Source organism: Talpa occidentalis, unplaced genomic scaffold (genome assembly GCF_014898055.3).
Source record: "Talpa occidentalis isolate TD23 unplaced genomic scaffold, MPIMG_talOcc4v2.1, whole genome shotgun sequence".
NCBI classification, from domain to species: Eukaryota; Metazoa; Chordata; class Mammalia; order Eulipotyphla; family Talpidae; genus Talpa; species Talpa occidentalis.
The window spans coordinates 23,559,980-23,582,965 of record NW_026555331.1 but is presented as its reverse complement, the minus strand read 5'-3'; positions in this window follow the sequence as shown (position 1 = coordinate 23,582,965).

The window sequence follows — 22,986 nt, the reverse complement described above, 5'->3', positions numbered from 1 at the left end:
GTTCCTATTTATGACTAGAATATAGTGTGGCCTATAATAAATAGAAAATATTTTTTATTGTATTGCCCTCAGTTTGTCAAATTCTACTTTATAATGACAGGTGCATATTCACCTAAGGATAAGTTTTTACACATAATCATTTATAGTACATAGTAAATTCTTGAGGTGATAAACAGAAACAGTTATCACATAATCCAAACATCTTGATATATAGTCTTAGATTCCATTGTTTTTGTTTTTCTGCTATTCTTCAGATTTGCATTCTTAATTATGTTTTATTCAAGCTAATATTCAAATTATTGAATTATCAAAGGAAGGGGAAATTACTTATGTTGTTATGTGGCCTAAAGGAAACCAGGACACCAAGATTAAGAAGAAGCAGGTTTAATGTACTGCTATGTACAGTGGATCTATATCCAAAGGCTGAGCGCCTCTTCAAGGACAATGAGCACCCCTTCAAGGATGTTATGGGCTTATATACATTTAGGTTTGTGCTGGATGGGTTAACATTGTAACTGTTCAAGGTCAAAAATGACATGAGTTACAGTCCAAGAAATGTAGCAAGTAGCTTATCACAGGACCCCAGGCTGCCCTGCTCAGGCACCTTGCTTCATGATGAGTACTGGTGATTAAAAAATATCTGAAATTTTCACCAATAATGTAAACATAAAATATAATTACATGTGATCTACACATTAGATCATCCACATGTAGTAAATAAAGGGTGACAGTTTATCAACATACCAATAACATATACATTTCAGCAATTAACTACTGCTCAAACTCGGAACTAATCTCATATGATGCTATAATTATGCCATTAAAATAAAAGCCCACACTCCCAAGGAAAAATCAGTTATTTCCGGCAATAGAAAGCAGTATTACAGATGTATGTGTTTTTCTCACTGCTTGGTTGTTTCATGCTGAATAATCATATCATAGTTGGAAATTCAGAATCAAGTCTCAACTCCCAAGTTTTTGGACTGCTGTAGGAAAAGTATTTTGATAGGGTGAGAAAAAGAAATTAAGACCTGGGCTGACAGAAATAATAGAAAAGGGTGAATGGTTTTACTATCTGAATGGTTTTTTGCATTCAAAATTCTTGTTCGAAAAATTGGTTATGTGTTGAGGTACACGTTATTGTATCCAAGGTTCACATTGTTGCCCACTGGCATTTACTCTAATCAACCTATGATCTAGCCAATAAGAGCAAGTGGTATATTACAGAAAGCAAAACATTTTTAATTCCAGGATTGTGAGAGTCATTTCACACTTAGTTAAAATTCCTCTGCCTAGAGTACAAAATGATTAGAACTTTTCCCTGTCAGTTTTCATTGTTTTTCCATTAATTACTTGACTTTATTTCAATGTCCTTGAGTACTATCCTTTGTTCTTGCTTTTATCTTAATTGTTCTCAAAGGCACTGCAATAAATAATCACATCTAAATAGCAGAAGCAAAGTCAGAATTGAATTCATGATGAAAAGTTAAAGTTGATAGCACAGACATGAGGTACTTCAGTCTTTGAAACAGGGGCTTCAGTTCTAGTCCTTTGTCTGCCTCAGGGTAGAGTTGGGATTTTGTCCATTTTCAATTGCGTTGGTTTCATCATTAATCATAGGTAAGAACTGAGTTAGGATTTCATAATTCGTGAAGTCCAGAAAAATTCAAGTAGGTGAAAGTATGATTGTATTTTCCCATAAAGTCCATTTAGCCTAACTTTCAACATTCTACCCAATGGCTCTGGGCCAATAGCTCAAGTAAATTTAGTCCATTTCCACTGAGGCAGAACTCATTCAATTCTGTCCCAGGTTCTAGATATATCAGGATATTATTCCTTTAAGCACTGATGATTCTGGAGAAGGTCTGAACTAATGTAGTTTGAAGTTACTTGTTTTACTCATACATTGGTAAACTCTACAAATTTTAACAACTTCTACCTGTGTTTTGATACAATAATGTTTCAGAAAGTTCTAGAGTAAGGATTTTATTGTTGCTATTTTCTAATAAGATTTAATGTCAATGTTCACAATGCAAAATATCAGGATAAAATTTGTGTAGACTTGTGAAATTCTTAGCAACTTGTGGAGAAATTAAGGGTGATGACCACTGGTGAAGGGGTGAAGGAATTTACCAGTGACAGAATGAGGTCTAGAAAAAGCATGTTTATTGAATATACTGCTGAGAGGAGCAATGGGCAAGATGGAAGAGTTTATCTGCAACTGAAGAAGGCTTTGGAGTTCTCTCCATTTTTTTTAAAGATTTAATTTATTTATGCATACAAGAACTGGGGTATAGGCCAGAGGTGTGGGAGTGAGAGGATTCACCAGAGACAGAGTGGGGAGCAGAACAGGCAGAGACTGACTGAAATACACTGCTGAGAGGAGCAGTGGGTGAGACAGGAGAGGTCTGCAGTGCCATGTGGGTCACCTCCCTGCTGGGGATCGAACTTGTGCTGCAGTGGCTGAGGTGAGCTTCATAGGTTGTGTCTTAACCCCTTGTGCCACCAAGGAGGCACCTGGGGCTCTCCTTTAAAGCCTGTTTTCATTGGCTTTTTGTGAGTCTTGGATTTGGTCTCTGCCAGTTGGTATCTGCTGGGACATCAGGTTTCAGTCAGCCTTTGGCACAGGAGGTCTGCTGGTTCTGTCTGTCTGTCCTGTTTCCACAGCCCTTGGAACTCTCAGCAGTCCCTTTTTGGTCATGTGGACCCATTACCTGGTTCCTATGTGACTTTATTGGTTTCCCTTTTTATCTTGTTATGGCAGATTTCCATTAGGGAACCAGGCAGAACTTAAAGAGGAGGGAAGATCTTTATTTACTCTGTCAGACCCAGAGGTCTGATCCAAAGTCTGAGCCCTGCACAATTAGGTAATAGAGTATTGATTGCCTAAGGCGGGGGTGGGGGGGTGAAAGATGGGAGGTGGGGGGGGTTGGGGAGTGTACATTTGCTCTTTGACACAAGCAGGGAGTACAGAAGTAGGAGACTTCTAAGCAGTTATCTAGGATGCATGTGTGTGGCCTTAAGAAAATTTATTAGTTACTCCCTGGAACTTTTAGTCTACATTGAGGCTTTGTCTCAATATAACTTCAGCTAATTAACAGGTCAGCCTGACTTTTTCCACTTCAATCTACTTATATCTCTCAGCATTGTCTGCTAGGGGACTAAAATTTAACTGTACTGAATAATACCCCAACACAACTCACATGCTCAAATCAGAAATTTGTTTTATCATCACTTACTAGTCATATTCATTCATCTTTGATTTGTGACATTGGTCTACAACCAATGTGTATTCTCATACACATATTCATATGAAGTAGTTTTTTACCTTAAAACATGCTTGTGGGCCTCCCTGGTGGTGCAAGGGGTTAAGCACCACACTATGAAGCAATCTGCAGCCTCTGCAGCATGAGTTCGATCCCCAGCTGGCCAGGGAGAAATCCACATGGCGCAGCAGACCTCTCCTGTCTCGTCCGCTGCTCCCCTCAGCAGTGTATTTCAGTCAATCTGCCTGTCTCCGGTGAATCCTCTCACCCCCTGCATCTCTGGCCTGTACCCTAGCTGTTGTATGCATAAATAAATAAATCTTAAAAAAAATGCTTGTAATTTACCAAAGTGTTAATTATTTTGATAACTACCAATTTGGAAATTCATGAACTAAATGTGGCCTCTGCATTCTTAAAATGTTTTTAAATCTGAAACTATTTTGATCACTTTCTCATATTTTGAAATAAAGCACAAATTAAAGTGTTAAATAAGTTAATTCTGTTATACTGATGAAGTTCAAAGAGCTATGTAATCTTTCATTTAGTACTTTATATAGAAATGCAGACTAATTTATGATAAGCTTATTACAGAAGCTTAGTTAGTAAGGTCAAAATAAAATACTTCTATTTTGTTTAGAAAACAGAGTCGTTATTGTCTTAATTTTGGAGTAAGTTAACAAATATGTTTGTTTTATGGGGACTTTGAATTCTCTTTATGACAATGTGATTTCAAGAAGAGAGTTAAAAAGGTGCTAAAAGTTTGCCCTTATCAAAATAAATTGCCCTTGATTAATTTAGTTGGCAGTTTATAGATTAGATTGTACTTATAAATTTATTCTTATTATTTTTCATACCACTATAAAAAATTGCTAAGGTTTTAAAGTAGTTTTGTAAAATGATAGATTATAAACATGAGAGCATCTACAAGAAAGGAAAAACTTTATTAATTGCCATACACTTGAGAAAATTATTTGAAATGCTACAGAGAATAAGTGTGAGCCAAAAAAGGCATACATTGAAATGTTTTATTCATTTCTGCAACACAAATGAGCTGTGTTTTGCTTTTTTAATATATTAATTTATTGCATTTGGACTTTGTTTAGTAGTCATTTGGAGCAAAGAGGAAAGCTAGAATTTTCTTATCTTCAAATAAAGTCAGTGCATAAGTAAGCATTTCTTCAAACAACAACAAAAATATCAGCTTATTTGGAGTACAGTCATTTGATCTATTATTAGTGATACCAGTTGGTTCTATTAGGAAAGTATCATCTCACTAAATAATATTTGTAACAACTCTTTTCTTTAGCAGTTATCTGTTTTTATAATAGCTTCTAGGAGATCTACCAGAATTACCTGTGGTCACAATCCAAGAGAAAAAATGAGAAATTTTGATTTTCCTTTTTTCCATCCTCACTCAGAAATGTATATACTTTACTCTCAAAGGAAGAATAGTACATACTTGTTTATGTGAATCTATTTTTATGCCAACAAACCAATTCCAATTTTATGCAATGCATTTTGTATCCCAGTTTCCTAGTAAACACTAAAAATGAGTCAATGACATTTATTTGAAAGTTTGAGTAGATAAAATAGGACATTAAATGACAGAGACAACTTAAATCATTGGACATTTAAATAATTGCAAAGTCAACTAGTATAATATGGATACTATTTAATTGAAATTCATCATTATATTCATTTATATTGTTGTTCCTATTATCACAGTGTGTTAATATTACATAAATTTAAAAATTTATTTGCTTAAGATCTAAATTGATGGCAGTTACTGGTTTACATTCATCAATTCCCATTTTCATTACTTCTGAATTTCAGATAAATTTGATTCATGATCAGTAACCTATAGCAATTTCACTTGGATAGAAAAAGATGAAAATAGAGAGATGAAAAATTGAGCTGACAATGGCATGTGGAAATTTTGTGATGTACAGTTACTAAATCTTGTTGGATTGCATAAACAGCCCACAGAAGAGGTGTATAATAAAAGACAAGCAACATTGACTCATTGATTCTTTAGCTTATGCTTTACGATGTAACATTTAAATATTTATATTGTGACCTTACCTTCAAATATCTTTGATATATGTAGAACAAATTTGTATTGAGGAAGAAATCCTATTCAAATGTATGCCATTCCTAAACCATTAAGTCATAAATGACATGTTGCAAATTAGATAATAATTAGAATTAGCAACATGTCAGTATTAGTTTAAAAATGTGTTTATGTAATCATATAAAGAAGTTTTAAAAGTATAAAAATTATGAAACAGATGAATATAATGTAATCATTTGTTTATTCAGGCAATCAACATTTACAAAGTGTTTAGGGCATGAAAAATACATGGATATTTAAGTTAAGAGGCAAAAAAAAATGACACTTCCCTTGCCACAGGGAGCTTTCAGTTTAATAAAAATTATAGAAAATAAACTATCAATTATTATCAAGTAAGATGAGAAAAGAAGAGATTATGTGGTATTAGAATAGAGGGACAGATTGCCTACCCATGATTTTAGTTGTCAGAGGAAGGTCAAGGACATTTCCTTATGAAAGTGATTTCCACTCTACACTAAAATAAGAATAAATATCAACCTGACACAGTAAGAAGATCATGTGTTTCAAGCAGTAGGATGAAATTGTGGGGCTAAAGGCCAGGGTAATAGAAAACTTGACTAAGTGCGAAAAATTGAAACATGCCCTTCTTTCTAAAGGATAGAAGAGAAAATAAGGCAATTAGAGACTGGCGAATAAAATTGAGTCAGATATGAGGACCTTATTAGCTACAATTTTTTTTTACATTAACTAGAGTGCACATCCATTGAAATGTTAAAAGCTGACATGTGTGATTGTTTTATAAATTTTTTTGACTGCAACTTATTAAAGTAACAGGAGGTAGTGCACTCTGAGAGTGCAGGGAGATCAGTTGAGCAGTTGTGAAAATTTGAAAGATTATAGTTATCAAAGTTTGGAAAGGAGAAGAGAAATGGAGATAAAACAAATTTAAATAATGAAGAGGTATTTGAATAGACAAAATGTGGTATATTTGAATAGAAGTGAGAAACTATAATTGATTTGATTTTTGTACAAATGTCAGTTGTATAGATGTATTTTTCTGGACTAAATTTGTGGGTTTATTATCCGAGACTGTCATTTGCTAGCTTTAAATTTGAATGTGTTTCCTAACCTGTCCTTACTTTGTTTGTGAAGTAGGGATATTGATAGCTACAAAATGACCAGTTTACTGTGATTTTTGGAAGAAAGAGTTGAGAAAAGCATATGAATTAGTGCCAGATATGTAATAAGTCAATGCATTTTAATTTTATCATGTTTAGGCAGCTATAAAACATGCAAGAAGAAAAAAAAACATGCAAGAAGATATTCTCAAAAGTAGAATGGACACATGATGTAGAAGAGTAGCATTTAACTTGGCAATAGAAGGATTATTGGAACATAGTTATTATCTATTGTAATATTATGGAAGAACAGAGGAATATATAAAGAATATGTAATGACATATAAAGTAAAACTAAGAGTGCCTTAGAATGGTATTTTGAGAAGCACTAAATATGGAAGGAGCAAGAGAGGATAAAAAATTCTAGAAGATTGAGAATGTGCAATTATAGCTTTAGGATAATAAAGAATATAAGAATAAAATAAAATATCAAGGAAGATATGTTACAAAGGTAGAATTCTAGATTTTCTGAATAAATATGGGTTTATCTCGAGGTATATTTCAGAAAATTACACAGCCTAGTAAATCTAGTGTTAATTTTTAAGGTTTGGAATCAAATAAAACCAGTATTCTTTTAAAATATATTTCAATTTTTATTTCACTCTGTTTGATAAAAATTTACTGGCACCTCATTTTAAAAGCACTCATCTTTAGTGATAATATTTTGGGACTTCATAATGAGAGAAACAAAATGAGAAAAAGAAAAAAAAATAAAACTCATTTAATTACAATCCACATTTTTCCTTGTTCAGTTGAAGAACACACTAAGATATATACCATAATCTTGACACACTTGAAACTTAAAACTCATGTTTTTTTAAAAGATTTTATTTATTTAATTTTGGTTAGAAAGGCTGGGGTGTAGGCCAGAGGAATAGGGCTGAGAGGATTCACCAGAGGCAGAGCGGGGAGCAGAACAGGCAGATCTACTGAAATACACTGCTGAGGGCAGCAGCAGGGGAGACAGGAGAGGTCTGCTGCGCCATGTGGGTTAGCTCCCTGGTCAGGGATCGAACTCAGGCCATCGTGGTAATAGTGCTGAGACAACCCGTAGGCCTCTAGGGAGGCCCCAAGAGGGCTTTTTCTTTTCTTTATGTCATTTTACCAAAATAAAAATATTTAGTAATCCCTCTTATGCATTTTAGGAAATATGTACTACTTCAATATACTAGATGTAGAAAACTCTGTGTGTGTGTGTGTATGTAAGTGTATTACATGCGATCCAAAAAAATAAATTCTGTTTGTTAAAACCAAAAACAAGAGACATGAAACAGAACATAATGTTTTCTGAAGCAACTGTATAATTTATTGATGGGAAAGTATCTGGTGGCAAGTCAACCAAGGCCATATAGTTGCTAACACAATCAGGTTAATACGTTAAATTCTCACCTTATAAACAATATACAACTACAATATAGGTTTTCATTTAAATTGCAGCCCCTTTTTAAAAGCACTTTCACTTTCTTCCATATTTTTCACTTGACCTTAGCCAAAAGTTCCTGAAGGGGTGTTTTCCATATTCTTCAAAACTTTAATCATTCTTTGCTATTCTTTAACTAAACAAGATAAATTAAGGGCCATGCTGTGATCCAGTCTCATGAAAATTTTTTGAAAAACCTTTCCATCTAAAAACCTATGAATTTGTATTTTTCAGATGAATTTCAAGCTTGAAGAAAATATTGACAATGCCATTGCCATGCTTTATTTTATAACTTGCTGTCAATTATCTCTATTTTCATCATGCTTTTTTAACTTTTTAGAAAGGAAAAGATGAATGTTTTGTATTTCTGATCTTGTGAGAAATATTATTGACTAACATGTTAGCCTTATGCATATTTCCTTTTGATTAGTCAATCATAGGCCAATTTTAAGCTAAATTGATTTTAGTTTATCTCTTGGTATAACACAATATTGTTGATCATGCAGTTTTCTCAATTAGACATGCTGTGCCTCTCTGTCCTACTGTTTTTCACTTTACTTGTACACACTTAAAAGATAATTATTAATCAAAACACAATCCTTTTGCTTCCCATAACAAATAAGAAATGAAGTTAGGTTTCTGTGATGTGAAAATATGGGTATGCATCATAACATTATTATATTCTATATTTAGAAACTCTAGGTTTTCCCATATGAAATGAAAGATATTACTTATTCAGTTACCAAATCTGTGTTAAATATTTCATGTTTCTATATATTTATGATAAACACTTAAAATGTTTGAAATAAATTCATGAAAATAGATTATTAAACATTTTATCTGTATACTGTTTTTAATATTAGTATATTTCTATTGCATAGATGTTTCTTAGGAGATTATGACAATAACATAAAAATAATTTTCTGTATATAATTAATTTTAATCTTTTTACCAATAGCTGAATTGTTATTCTTAAATATTCTTTAAGACTTCATTGTAATATATTTTGCTATCCATCTGTAATCCACTGATTATGCTAAAAATGATTAATCTGATTCAAAATTCAGAAACAAGTTGTCTCTTTCCAGTCTTAATTTTCAGTTAACAAGAGTAATATGTGCCCTGTTACTAAAGACAAAATCTCTTTTTTTCCCAGCCCTTAAAACAAATTTATATACAAATTTACTTCATTTTTACCCATTTAATAACTATCAGGGGACCTCTTCCATTAGACCTTGGATATATGTGACATATGACCTGTTGTCAACTTCATCTGTCCAGAGTCAGATGTCAGGTATTTGGTCATCTCTATAATCCTAGGGTAGGAATTCCTCTTTTATCAATAGAATAAATAGGAGGAGATTAAAATATGGCATGTTACATATAGATTTATTACAGCATGAAAGTTAAATATTACATATTATGCATAGAAATTTTTTTCTGACAGTGCATTTAATACAAGTGTGCATAACCAAGATTAATACAAGTTGAGTAAAAGAGAAAAACACAGTTGTAGATTTACAATGATAATAAAATATCATTTATTACATATTAAAAATAATGTTATACCTCAGCCCTGCTTCTTAATAACCTCTTCCTTAAATTCTTCCACCTGCCCTAAGTTCTCTTCTCATGGTCCATACTTTTTTGTGATAAAAATCCTAAAATTTCAGCTTTTTACTGTATACTGCAAAAATGGCTTCAAATCAATTTGTCTAACAATTACGTTTTTACTAACTTAGCCAAAGTATTGAAAGAATGCAAAGTGGATCCCATATGAAAAATAATCTTGTTTTATTGCATTATTTTTGCCATTAATGATTTTTTTTAATTTACTTGCGTTTTAAATTATATAATGAGGAATGTCTTCCCTGGACCATTCTCATAAAGGGGAGTCCATATCACATCGGTGATATCCTGTGGTCCGTAGAGTGGCCAAATGTCATTTCATGAGAAAAGAGAGATTGGATGTGTAAATTGGGAAGCCTTCAGTGTGCATGGATCTTTGCGGTACAGACCCCCAGCAGGGAATTGCACTGAGGGGATTGCAATCAGTCTGGTGACCCTCTTTTAGGGTTTGATGTGTTTACAGTTCTATACACTCCTGTGCAGAAATTTAGTTTCAAATTTCCAGGTTATTATCAAGGCTTATTTGTCAAGGATAGATTTTAATTTTTTTTTGCTTAATTTATAGGTTCTTAAATGCTTAAACATATGGCTAGTGAGCTTCTATTTGTACTTTGCAAATGTACATGACTTTGTAAATATTATGACCGTCTCCAACATACAAACTATGTTCTTGCTTTGAGGTTTTTGTACTTTCTGTTTCCTCTTCCTGAATCCTATTTCTTAGACTTCTTTATGGCTTTGTCTCTCTCTTCAAATCTGTATTCAAGTATTACTTAAATTACAATATCCTTTCTAACACTCTCGTTTTTAAATAGCAACCCTCCTCCTCTCTTAGCCCTAGAATTTCCAATGTGCTGGTCCTCATAGTATTTTTCTCCTAAAGACTTATTGAAAATGGATTCTAATTTTTATTCCAATATCCTCAAGTGGATTTTGTTGTTGTTGCCTCAAAGGTGATTTTTTTAAGATTTATTTTTATTTTTATTTATGTATACAAGAGCAGGGGTGTAGGCCAGAGGTGTGGGGGTGCGGGAATGAGGGAAGGTTATGTGTGTGAGAGGATTCACCAGAGGCAGAGTGGGGAGCAGAACAGACAGATCTACTGAGATGCACTGCTGAGGGGAGCAGCAGGTAAGACAGGAGAGGTCTGCTGTGTCATGTGGGTCAGCTCCTTGACTGGGATCGAACTCATGCTGCAGCGAAGTGGCTGCAGATAGCTATAGCACTGATAATTTAAGACTTGTGCCGGCCAGCAAGCCCCAACAGTGATTATTCAAGACAGAAATGTAGTAAATTTGATGACATCTTCTTTATTTGTTGTTGTAAGTTTTGTAATTTTTATACCCAAAAAAAGATAATCGATTATGAAGTGAATTGTCTTGACCCTTTTGTTATCAATGTACTGTATCTGGGTCTATTTATGGACTCTTAGTGTTATTCACTGATCAATTTGTCTATCTTTATGAAAAAAATTCACAATTATAGTGACTTTAGAATTAGTCTTAGATTCAGATAGTGTTTGACAGAGAGATTATCCAGAATATGAACTGGGACTCAAACCATACAATGCTGATGATTTAGGTATGCTGCAAAAAAAAAAAAAAAAAAAAAAATCAAACCATTGCACTTGACCATAAAAATGTATATAAACTATGGGCAGGAATTGGAGAACTTGAATAGGGATGTTAGACAGTAGTTAAATAAGTTGCAACTTAGATGCATGCCCAGCTAACATATCAACATAATCTTATCAGGGCGCACAAGGAGTAGCGCCCTAATTTAATAATATATTAACATGTCTTTTTATCACTTGCTTTCAAATCTTCTGTAAGGGCTTCCCCGGTGGCGCAGCGGTTGAGCGCTGGGTTGCGAAGCTGCCCGCGGCCTCTGCGGCGCCGGTTCGATCCCCGGCTGCTCCCCGGCCACTGGAGGAGGGTCTCTCCTGCCGCCCGCTGCTCCCCTCGGCAGTGTACTTCGGTCCTTCTGCCTGCTCTGCATCCCGCTCTGGCTCTGGTGAATTCTCTCACCCTCCCGCGCTTCTGACTGTGCCCCAGTGCTTGTATAAATAAATAAATAAATCTTAAAAAAAAAAAAAATAAAATTGTTATTTAAAAAAAAAAAAAAAAAAAAAAATCTTCTGTAAATTTCTTTGAGTTAGGCCAAACTTATCCCAGAACTACATAGGCAAGGGAATTCAGAAGAGAGCTAGATCAAGCAGAGCTAAATCAACACAATTGAGAGGCACCATGATCAATTCCTTCTTTCCTTAGCTATATGGACTATTTTTAACTATATAGAACTACCAAATAAAAGTAATAGCAAAAGGTGTTTCACTTAAAGTGATGCAACTATCTATCCCTCACACAACCAGGCTAACACTACTACAAAAATAGGCTGACAGTATTTGTAAAAGAGGATACAGCATCACTCTTACTATCTTAGAGTGAAATATAGTCCTCTTCTAGCTGAACCACATTCCTCTTTGATTTCTTTTAGCTCAAATATTGAAGTATGAGGTCACCTTTATTAATATTTTTACATTTGATAGAAGGGAAATAAGAATGGGAAGAAATGTTTTATACATAATCAAATATTTTAAATCGATATTAGAGCTTTATAAACATCTATCATACTCCTTGATTCTGCAGCCGTTCCTGTGAGCAGAGCTGTTGTTTATAATTATCTTCTTTTGCCATCAATTCTTTTTCTTAAGATTTAGTTCTTTGTGCATACGAGAACTGGGGTGCAGGCCAGAGATGTGGGAGGGGAGGCTCCACCAGAGACAGAGCGGGGAACAGAACAGGCAACTTGACTGAAATACACTGCTGAGGGGAGCAGCAGTCAAGTCAGGAGAGGTCTGCTGTGCCATGTGGGTCACCTCCCTGGCTGGGGATCGAACTCATGATGCAGTGGCTGCGGACAGCTTCAGAGTAGCGTGTCTTAACCCCTTACACCACCAGGGAGGCCCCTGCCATCCATTCTTGATTCTCTGCTCTCAATTCCATCATGGCTGGCTCTCTTTTCCTATGAGATTGGGAGATCCAAACTTCATTGCTAAAAGTGCTAGATCATTAGCAGTAATACTAACTTTGTGTTGTTAAGTTTTAAAATGACTTTAAGTACTTTAGAAATTTTCAAATAAAGTACTGTAAAGGAAATATAAAAGGATAATGTGAGAGAGTTATTCTAAAGGAAAGCACTTTGGATATAAAGCATTATTAAAGGCATCTTTGAAGACATGGTACCTAAATAGACGACTACAGGACAAACCTGAGATTAGAGAACACTCGTGTGAAACTAGAGGGGGAGCAAGGTTTGGCTTTTCGAAGGATAAAGAAACCAGTGTGAGGGGCCTCCCTGGAGGCACAGGTGGTTGAGCGCCACACTGTGAAGATGTCTGCAGCATCTGTAGCACGAGTTCAATTCCGGCCAACTGGCGAGAATCCCACATGGCACAGCAGATGTCTCCTATTTCGCCCGCTGCTCCCCTCAGCAGTGTATTTCATCAGTCTGCCTGTTCTGTTCCCCGCTCTGTCTGTGGTGAATCCTCTCACTCTCATGTGCATCTGGCCTGTACCCTGGTTCTTGTATAAATAAATAAAAAATCTTTGAAAAAAAAAAAAAAGAAACCAGCGTGAATGGTACATAATGAGAAAGGGAAAAATGATACTGGATGAGGTATGAAAAATAATCGCTATCCAGGATGAATAGGGCTTCATGGACCATGATAAATAATCAACAATTGTTACATAAAAATGACAGGGAAATATTCTTTTTTAAGCATGAGAATGGCATGATGCAATTTACATTTTTTTAAAGATTTATCTATTTATGCATACAAGAACTGGGGTATAGGCCAGAAGCGTGGGGCATGAGAGGATTCACCAGAGACAGAGTGGGGAACACAACAGGTAGATCTACTGAAATACACTGCCGAGGGGAGCAGCGGGCAGGACAGGAGAGGTCTGATGCGCCATGTGGATTGCTCCCTGGCTAGCCGGGGATCAAACTCATGCTGCAGAGGCTTCAGATAGCTTCACATTGCTGTGCTTAACCCCTTGAGCCACCAGGGAGGCCTACAATTTACATTTTAAAAAGCTCTGTCTTTGTGATTAGATTGGGTCCTCTAAAATTTATCAAATATAGAGACAGTCAAGAAACACAATAGTTAGTAGACTCCATAAGAAGTGATGATATCTTTAATGGGATTTTATTCTTTGAGTTGCAAAAGTATTTGTTACAAGATATATTGGAGGAAGAGAAAAATAGGGCTTATCAATGTAATGAACTTAGAGGTACGTGAGAGGAAAACAAGTCAGGCACCCTCCTTAGCTTTGATCAAGGGCAATTGTGATTTTTTTTTTTGCCATTTGCTGAGATGAAAAGTCTAGATTAGAATAGTTTTGATAAAGGAATTAAAGGGATGGGAAGTCATGACTTATATTTGGGAAATGAGATTATTTTATATAGCATCCAAGTGAAGATATTAATTCCACTTGAACCATATGATAGTCTTATTTTATAAGATAATAAGTCAAGGATTACAATTTTATGTTGTTCTGCTACCTAATAGTATGTAGTTGTATATATGAATCAAAGAAAACCCCAGATTTAGAGAGATTTGAGAAGCAGTGTCATATTGGTGTTATTTAAAGCCATAAAACTAGATGAGATCATATAAGAACAAAGTGTAAATAAAAAATAAGCCCATAGGTGAGCTAGGAGCATAATAATATTTACAGATCAAGAATAGATGAAGAAAGAAACTCAGAGAAAAGAGCTGAAATGAGTATTTTTTTTTTCTTAAACAAATAGCAAGACATTTTTAGGGGTCTGATTTTTGGCACTGTTATTTTCCATTCCCTGTCATATTACTAAGATAAATACAATTTTCTGAGCCATTTTGAGTCTGAAAAGTTGGCTTTTGATTTAACAAAGAGTCTTAGTAAGACTTTTCAGATTTTCACAACCCTAGAATTTATCTAGCTGCAATATTCAATGTTTTATATGCTATTCTAACTTCTACCAAGTATCTCATAAACTATTTACAGTTTAGAGTAGACTCGTAAAGAAATACACATCATAATATCTTCATATATTATATGAAGCAATGGATTTGACATATAGTTTCCAAATTCATATTTATTTGATAAGCGATACAATGTCAACTGAGCATTTCCTTTTCTCTTAGTTTCATAAAGTGTTGACATTTTTATCTTTATATTCAGAAACCCCATCTAGGGCAAGTGTTTACCTATTATCTTTATTTAGACAGCATCTTTCAAATTTCCCTATATTTGATTGTAAAAACATAAATGGAAAGTGGAAATGGAAATAATTTATTGAATTACATAAAATGCCCCTATGATAAATCTGGATAACCAGATGTCAAAATGAGCAGGAACAAGGTAACTATTTAGCAGACAATAGGCTGCTGAAACATACTGGATAGGTATCACTCTGGATATCCAGCAGTGGAAACCCAACACTGCCATTTCCTATAAATGCCATCATTACACCTTGACTCTGTCAAATTAAATAACATATAACTTTTCTTGACATATGTGGTTCTGTCTTAATATTCCATGTTTGAGGAAGAAAGATTTGGTTCATCAGCCCAAGCTTATATATATATGACCTATCAGAATGTGACTGTAGGATGGTTCTTCTCTCCTACAGACTAAAGGAAATTCTTTTTGCTTTCTAAGGAAGGAAGTTTGCTATGTTATATTAATAAGTATAAAATAATAACAAGGAATTAACAATGGATAAAGGATGTAGTCCTTGATGTTTAAAACTAAATAGACCATAGCACATATTTACAATTGTCTCCTCCAACACCTATTTCAAATTCTTCTGACTTAGAGATAGGACCTCAATTTGTAAGCATTTTCTATTCAATCATGCAATTCCAAATTTTATTAGAGATGTATAATATTGGTGTTCCTGCCTGTATCAATTGTTTTCTCTTTAAAAGATTTATTTATTTATGCATGCAAGAGCGGGATTCAGAACAGAGATGTGGGGAGTGAGAGGATTCACCAGAGACATAGTAGGGAAAAGAACAGGCAGATGGACTGAAATACACTGCTGAGGGGAGCAGTGGGCAAGACAGGAGGGGTCTGCTGCTCCATGTGGGTCACCTCCTTGGCTAGGATTTGAAATCTTGCTGCAGTGGCTGCTGACAGTTTCATAGTGCTTTGTCTAAAACCACTTGTGCCACCAAGGAGGCCCCTCCCTGTATAGATTGTAATAACATTTAGTATTCCATATAGCTGAATTAGTGGATGCCCTAGGGCATTATCTGGTTTCATTCACATTTGTCCCTTCTGTGTAATCATTATTCTTCTGAGAGTGAAGATTAATAATCTCAGTCATCATCAGTATCTCTTTTTTGCTACTTGACTTAATTGTGTGAAAAGCTATGTTGGCCGAGAGGCTATCTCAGCTTACAGATCAATACAAATATTGTTAATTAGCTAGTTCAATTAGCATTTTTGAAGGATTCTTTGGAAGCCAAAGTTTGAAATCAATAGAGTCTAGAATCATGGGGGTAATTATATATTTAAGTACAATTAAATTTCTATCCATTGTTTCCTGCTCTATTTTACTATGAAAGCAAACTTTCCAAATATTGATTGCTGGTTTAAAATACATTTTGAAGACTTTCAGGACATCATCATAACCTTGCAAGGTCCTGTCTCATATGTGTCTCCATACTAAAACTTTAAAAATTCGTATGAGTGTCTATAAAGTCATATAGACATTCATTTCTCTTATTATAGAGAAATGAATGTCATGAACTTCTTTCACTATAAAGGTAATTATTTGGTCAGGTATGTATTTGAGATAATATAAAAAGACATTCATGTGCATAAAGTTAATGGTGCTGGATGAATAACAATGGACAGAAAAATAAAGGAAATATAAATTTCAACATCAAAGACTGATATGGGAATACTGGTTTGGAGAGATCTAAATATAGGGTCTAAACTCTATACTGAAATATGAGAAATAAAATATGAGGGACTTTTTTATATTTTATTACAATTTTGGTATTGTGTCGGAAAGGAAGCGATATTAAATATTAAGAACTACTCAAATCGAGCAGTATTATGTAGTACCTCTAGTTGATTTAAGCAACAGGTGAAATAGGTTCTGAAAATAATGAGGAAATGACCAAATGGAAAAACAGTAGGATAAAAACATTGTGCCTATTTGTTTGTTTGTTTGTTTATTAATTTATTTATTTATTTTTGGTCCATTGGTTTGATGGGATAACTGAAGGACACTTTAAAAAAATTAAATTTAGTTGTCAAATAACATGTAATCTGTGCTTATCCTGGTTATCTCTGTGGTCACATAGCTCCTAGATGACCTCTAGTCTCCCCCACATCTTGGTGTTCCTATCACTATGCATCCCACTCTAGCTTGTACTAGTGTTGACCTGTATAACCAGTAGAATAGGACAGAATGGTAATATAATACTTCTAAAGTTAGTCTGTGAAAGATATGTTGTCTTCATCTTGGTCTCTCTCTCTCTTTTAGGTTGAACAAAGGTCATTGAACAAAGTTTAGGCATGCAGCATAATTCTATGGTGGAACCTATATGATAAACAAGTGGGTGCTTCTGCCACTGACAGAATGAGTGAGCTGCCAAAGAGATTGTCCAGCCACTGTCAAATGTCCATATGTCAAATGACTGTAGTCAAATGATACTGGCTGACAGCCTGACTAAAACCTTGTAGGAGATCCTGAATCAGGATCAGTTATCTAAAGTACTTTTGGAATCTCCATCTCAAAAAAATTTTGAGATACAAGTGTTCATTGTTCTAAGCTGATAAATTTTGGGACAATTTTACACAGCAACAGAAAATAATTATGTTTGCTATATTATTTGAAACCTTATAAAGCTATATTTGTAACTGTTGTTACAGGTTCATAGCCTTACTTTTTGATCTTTGACTGTTGCCTGAGAAGGTGTGATAAATCTTTTGCAGAAGTTTTAGTTAGTCACAGCAAGAAAAAAAAAAATTAAAGCATAATTAATGCCTAATAGTATAAACAGGCTCTTGAAAATATACTGTAAAATTAATTGTTTGATATAGAAATAATTAATTAAAATTTGAGTGTGTGGTTCAAATTGGCTTAGAAACATAACTAGTCCCTGAACACTCCTATCAAGGAACCAAATTATATCTAAAAAGTTGGTTTTTACCATGAATTATTTAATTACAATATGATATTTTTATATTTTCTTTTTTTCAATTTTATTTATTTATTTACACAAGCACTGGGTACAGTCAGAAGTTCTGGAGGGTGAGAGAATTCACCAGAGCCAGAGCGGGGAACAGAACAGGCAAACGGATAAAATACACTGCCGAGGGGAGCAGCGGGCAGCAGGAGAGGTCTGAGCGCCTTGTGGCCGGGGAACGAACTGGCACTGCAGAGGCTGCAGGCAGCTTCGCAGCCCAGCACTCAACCGCTGCACTGCACTCAACCAGGGGAGGCCCTATTTTCATATTTTCTGTGAGTTGAATTTTTTTTTCAAATTGACCTTTAACATTTGTAGGTCAGTGCAACGTACAAAAATAAAGTTTTCTGTGTTTTTTCCTGTTACTAATGAAGCACACTGATGGAACCGCTCTTGTGGATGCCTGAGTTTTTGTGTAGGACAGTTATTTATCTGTATTATTTACCATCCAATGAAGTTTTGCAAATTATGCCAATAATTCAGCCCAGTGAATTAATCTGTTCAGTGCTCTACTCTAATTAGGCCCACTGTAAATACTTTCTGAATGGAGTTTAATTGTATTGCTAACTCCTGATTGACATAGTTTTTTTCTTATTTGAACAGTTGCCATAACTCCTGAAATTTCTTTAGGGAGAATATGTTTTCCCAAAGACTGTGTGAAAGAAAAATCACCTGAAAGGCAGAGTGAATTCTAAATGCCAACTCCTACACTTTCTATTTTAAAGACATCTTAATCATTATAAAGAACCACTTAGGACATATATAAATACATTTATCTCTTCTGCCATGTCTACTAAGCAATAAGCAAATTAGCCCTAAAATACCCAAAGACCCCTCAACTGAATTATGATAACTAACTAAATCATTTACAGGTAGGTGTAGGTGTAGGGGTGAGTGTGTGTGTGCGCGTGTGTGTGTGTGTTTATAGTGTAAAAGCTGAGATACTGAAAACCTTTTTATTGAATTTCTTCTTGTACATTTTGGTATGTGTTTTAGAAATTGGGTAATAGATATGAAGAAGTATCTGTAAGTAGCAAAGAGGTTCAGAATCCTTGAAAGGTTAAATATGTTTAGTGAGAAAAATATTTCAATGATAATGGTATCATGTTATTAATTGAGAGATCATCTCATGCATGTTTGAGATACTTGAAAATAATAGAATAAACACACACACACACATACAAATACAAATACCCTGAGTATGTTATAACAAATGAGAGAAGAGAGCACGCTGGATTTCAAATGTTTGTTCTTCCAATCTAGTCTTTTACCAAATACAAAAATGTGATGGATGTTGGATGGTTAGACTAGAATTCATATATGGATCTAAAGGCAGTGCCAGCAAAACAGGTACCTATAATCTTGTTGTAATTCTTTTTTTTGTGAGGGATAGTTAGGGAAAACTTACAAAATGTTTATTATAATTATATGACCATAGCAGATAACTCCACACCTGTCCTTCAGAAACAATGGCTTCATGTATTTACCATTTTACAATGCTAATGTTGCATTCTCCTTGAAATATATAACTTAAGAGAAAATGCTGGGTATTACAATTAATAGTATTCACAAGTACTCCAACAGCATAAGATCATTTTAGTTTTTATTTACTCATCTGTCAGGGTTTTTCAGGTACAGTTATTGTTTTTTTAACCATAACACCTGCATCTAAAATTTTATAGAATGTTTGTTATGCTAAATACGTTTAAGCTTTTCAGGTTTCTGCACATACACTCAAGATATGTGTTCTATGGTAAATAGCAGTAGGGACAGGTGTCCCAAATTAGCCTGGTAAGTTTGTCAGGTTGAAAACAAAATACTACCATGTGTCTTTTGCATTTTAAAAACCTGACACATGCTATGCTTCAACGTGATTAAATCTGGAGATCTATTTTTAAGTGTTTCTCTTCTCTTTCTTTTGATTCTGAAACCCTTCCTGCTCCCATTTCTATCATGACTATTCCTTAAAGGCTCATGTATGAGAACGTTTTCTACTTAAAAAGGCCTTTTATTTTTTAGAGAAGTTTTGCCTTGAGTTTGCCTAAACTCTTTTTGTTTATGGTTTTTTTAATTTATATTTGCATAGAAGATCTGGGGTGTAGGCCAGATGTGTGGGGGTGGGGGGAGTGGTAAGAGGATTCACTAGAGACAGAATGGAGAGCAAAACAGGAGGATCTACTGAAATGCATTGCTGAGGACTGACAGGAGGGGTCTGCTGCACCATATTTGGGTTAGCTTGGGATCAAACTCAGGCCCTAGTGATGATAGTGCTGAGACCTAACTCTGCACCACCAAGGGGGCCCCTGCTTTTACTTTTGTTTGAATGATACTAGTTAAAATGGTGAGGTTATGCTAATAACTTTAATTGACCTATCAATTCACATTTAAGTTTCTACTTGTGTTTCTTTTACATTTTATTTGGACACTTATGTGTCTGCTTCTTTAGGGAAGATTTGCCAACAGCAACATAAGGAGACCATTAACAAGGATTTTTACACTCACCCTGTAGTCTGCATTCTGTGTTCCTAACAAATCTGAATTAATGTGCCTTTGAGGCAAGAACTGATCTAATTTTCTGTATGTCTCTATTACAGCACCATGTTATTGGATTATATATAGGACAATATATTTATATTCAATATATGAGAACACCTGGAACTAATTTATGATACAAATTTTAAACTTTGAACTTATCATTTTTCCTTCACTCTTTTTATTTCATTATTTCTGAAGGCTTTCTATATTTTCCATTTCAGGTGTCATTCATATGTATATTTGAGCTGAATTTATGTTTCTGAAACCAGTAGGTGCTGGTCTTATTTAAACCTTATGTTTTTATTTACAAAAGTCAAAATTGAACTCGGTTCTTTTTTAATTGAAAATAACAAAAAGAAAAAAGAATTTAAGATTTATTTTTTATTTTTATTTATTTATTTAATTTATTTATACAAGCACTGGGGTACAGTCAGAAGCGCGGGAGGGTGAGAGAATTCACCAGAGCCAGAGCGGGAAGCAGAACAGGCAGAAGGACCAGAAGGACCGAAGTACATTGCTGAGGGGAGCAGCAGGCGGCAGGAGAAGTCTGCGTACCACGTGGGACCCTCCTCCGGTTGCCGGGGAGCAACCAGGGATCGATCGGGCACTGCAGAGGCTGCGGGCAGCTTTGCAACCCAGCGCTCAACTGCTGTGCCACCGGGGAGGCCCCCCAAAGAAAATATTTTAACTATAATTTGCTTATTTGTCCTCTACAGACCTTTTCCCCTCTAAGTGATTGAGATGAATCCTAATAGTTGAGCTACTAGGTTTGAGAGTTCCTCCTATAGAATGGCAATAGAGACGATAGGAAAAGACAAAACAGAGACGTTTAACATGGAAGGAATATCATGCATTTTTCCCTTTCAATTTATATTACACTATACAGTAGAAATATTTCTAAATAATATCTCCAATTATTTCTAAGATAGGAAATGTTAATTCATTAGGTTAGAACCAAGACAGTTATAAAAAAAAAATATATTAAGTGCTTGTAAAATTGTAAATAGCAAGACAAAAAACAAGGGATATGTAGAGGTAAATTTAATAGTAAACACGCTTGAAAGTTGAGAAAGACAGAAAGGAAAATGATTTTCAAGCATCAAAATAGAAACAAGCATGTGTACTTTGTTTTTTGGGCTCTAGATAGTGGAAAAGAAAAGCACTAAGAAAGCAGGTGTTGTATTAGACAAAGAAGTGAAAAAAAAAATCTGGAGGCATGAGACTTTCACTAATTTCAACCCATACATGAATGCCTGGATAATTTGGGATTCTAGCCAAATGGAATGGAACAAGGCAACAGAAACGAATCATGCTGTGCTTCACTGAGGATATTAGCAGCCTGATAATTGTGCCTGAAATGCTTTCCTTTGTTTCTGTCTAATTGCCATTAAATTCATCATTTCACACAGAAGTGAAAGCCAAAACTCAAGGAACACTTTGAGTCATGTCAGTTCATTTTAGGACTTGTTTTGTCTGCTTAAAATCAAGCCAATTTTTCCACCTTATAAATCAACCATCTAAAGGAAATTATTTCAAATGACCTGAAAAATTATAGAAATGCTAGGAGATCACTACTACTACCCATTTTCTACTATCCTTTTAATCCTGTTGTGAATTTTGAGAAACATTTTCGCATTTGAAAGATAGGAATATGAGTGAGTGATAATGCCGGTTTTAATGTGTATATAGTAAATGTTGAACTTAGTATTTCTGATTCTAAGTGTTCTTCAATCATTCATGCTATGGCAGTAATCAATTGCTCGTACAGATAAGTCTTTAAATTTTAGGTTGAAGAAGGAGTTTGAGGTGTTTTCCAAGGCATAGAGATGGTGCTCTCTATTCACTGGTATTGGCACCAGATAAAGATGGTTTATATACTCAGTAAATATTCATAGTTATAGTCTTGGAAAATATAGTCCTGGGAAAAAAGTAGTGGTAGCAGATAATAACAGAAAAAACAAAGTGGGTTTTTTTCAGTCTCAAATCTACGCATGTTCCCTATGATCTCTGGCAGGAAATCTTTGTAAGAGAACTGAGATTTTGGTTGTTATTTCTAGTTGGCATCAATACAGAATAACACATCTCTTCTCTGCTAAGCAACGGTGTGGCCAAGTAAGTCTACACATTCCTTCAAATCTCCAGATTTTCTCTGCCAGTACTGGCACGTGTACCTAGTGCAAAACTAACCAGGCCTCAATCTGGGCCCTTTGCAATTTGAGTCCCATGTGTTACAAATCTAAAGGATTTACCAATTATTTATTTGCAAAAAGAGAAACTGATTTATTACATTATCTCTATTTAATGCATTTACCAGTTAAATTGTCAGCTTGGAAATATATGATTTTTCTTTATTTGAATCCAAATAAGCCATATTGTTCTCCTTTGCAATTTACTCAATTTGTGGTATTCCTCCCTATATTATGATCTGGTTGAGAACTGAAAATCATGAAAATTGGAGAATTTACTCCCTAAGCTACTTACAAGAAAGGAATCAATATTTTCACAGTGTTAAACATACTTAGGGATTTACTGTCCTTTTCAACTGTTTGTATCCCTACAAACCATTTGAGGAAAATGACTTTTAAAAGGACATAATTGACTCATCTTGAAACCTCTTTCAAATATTACACTGTA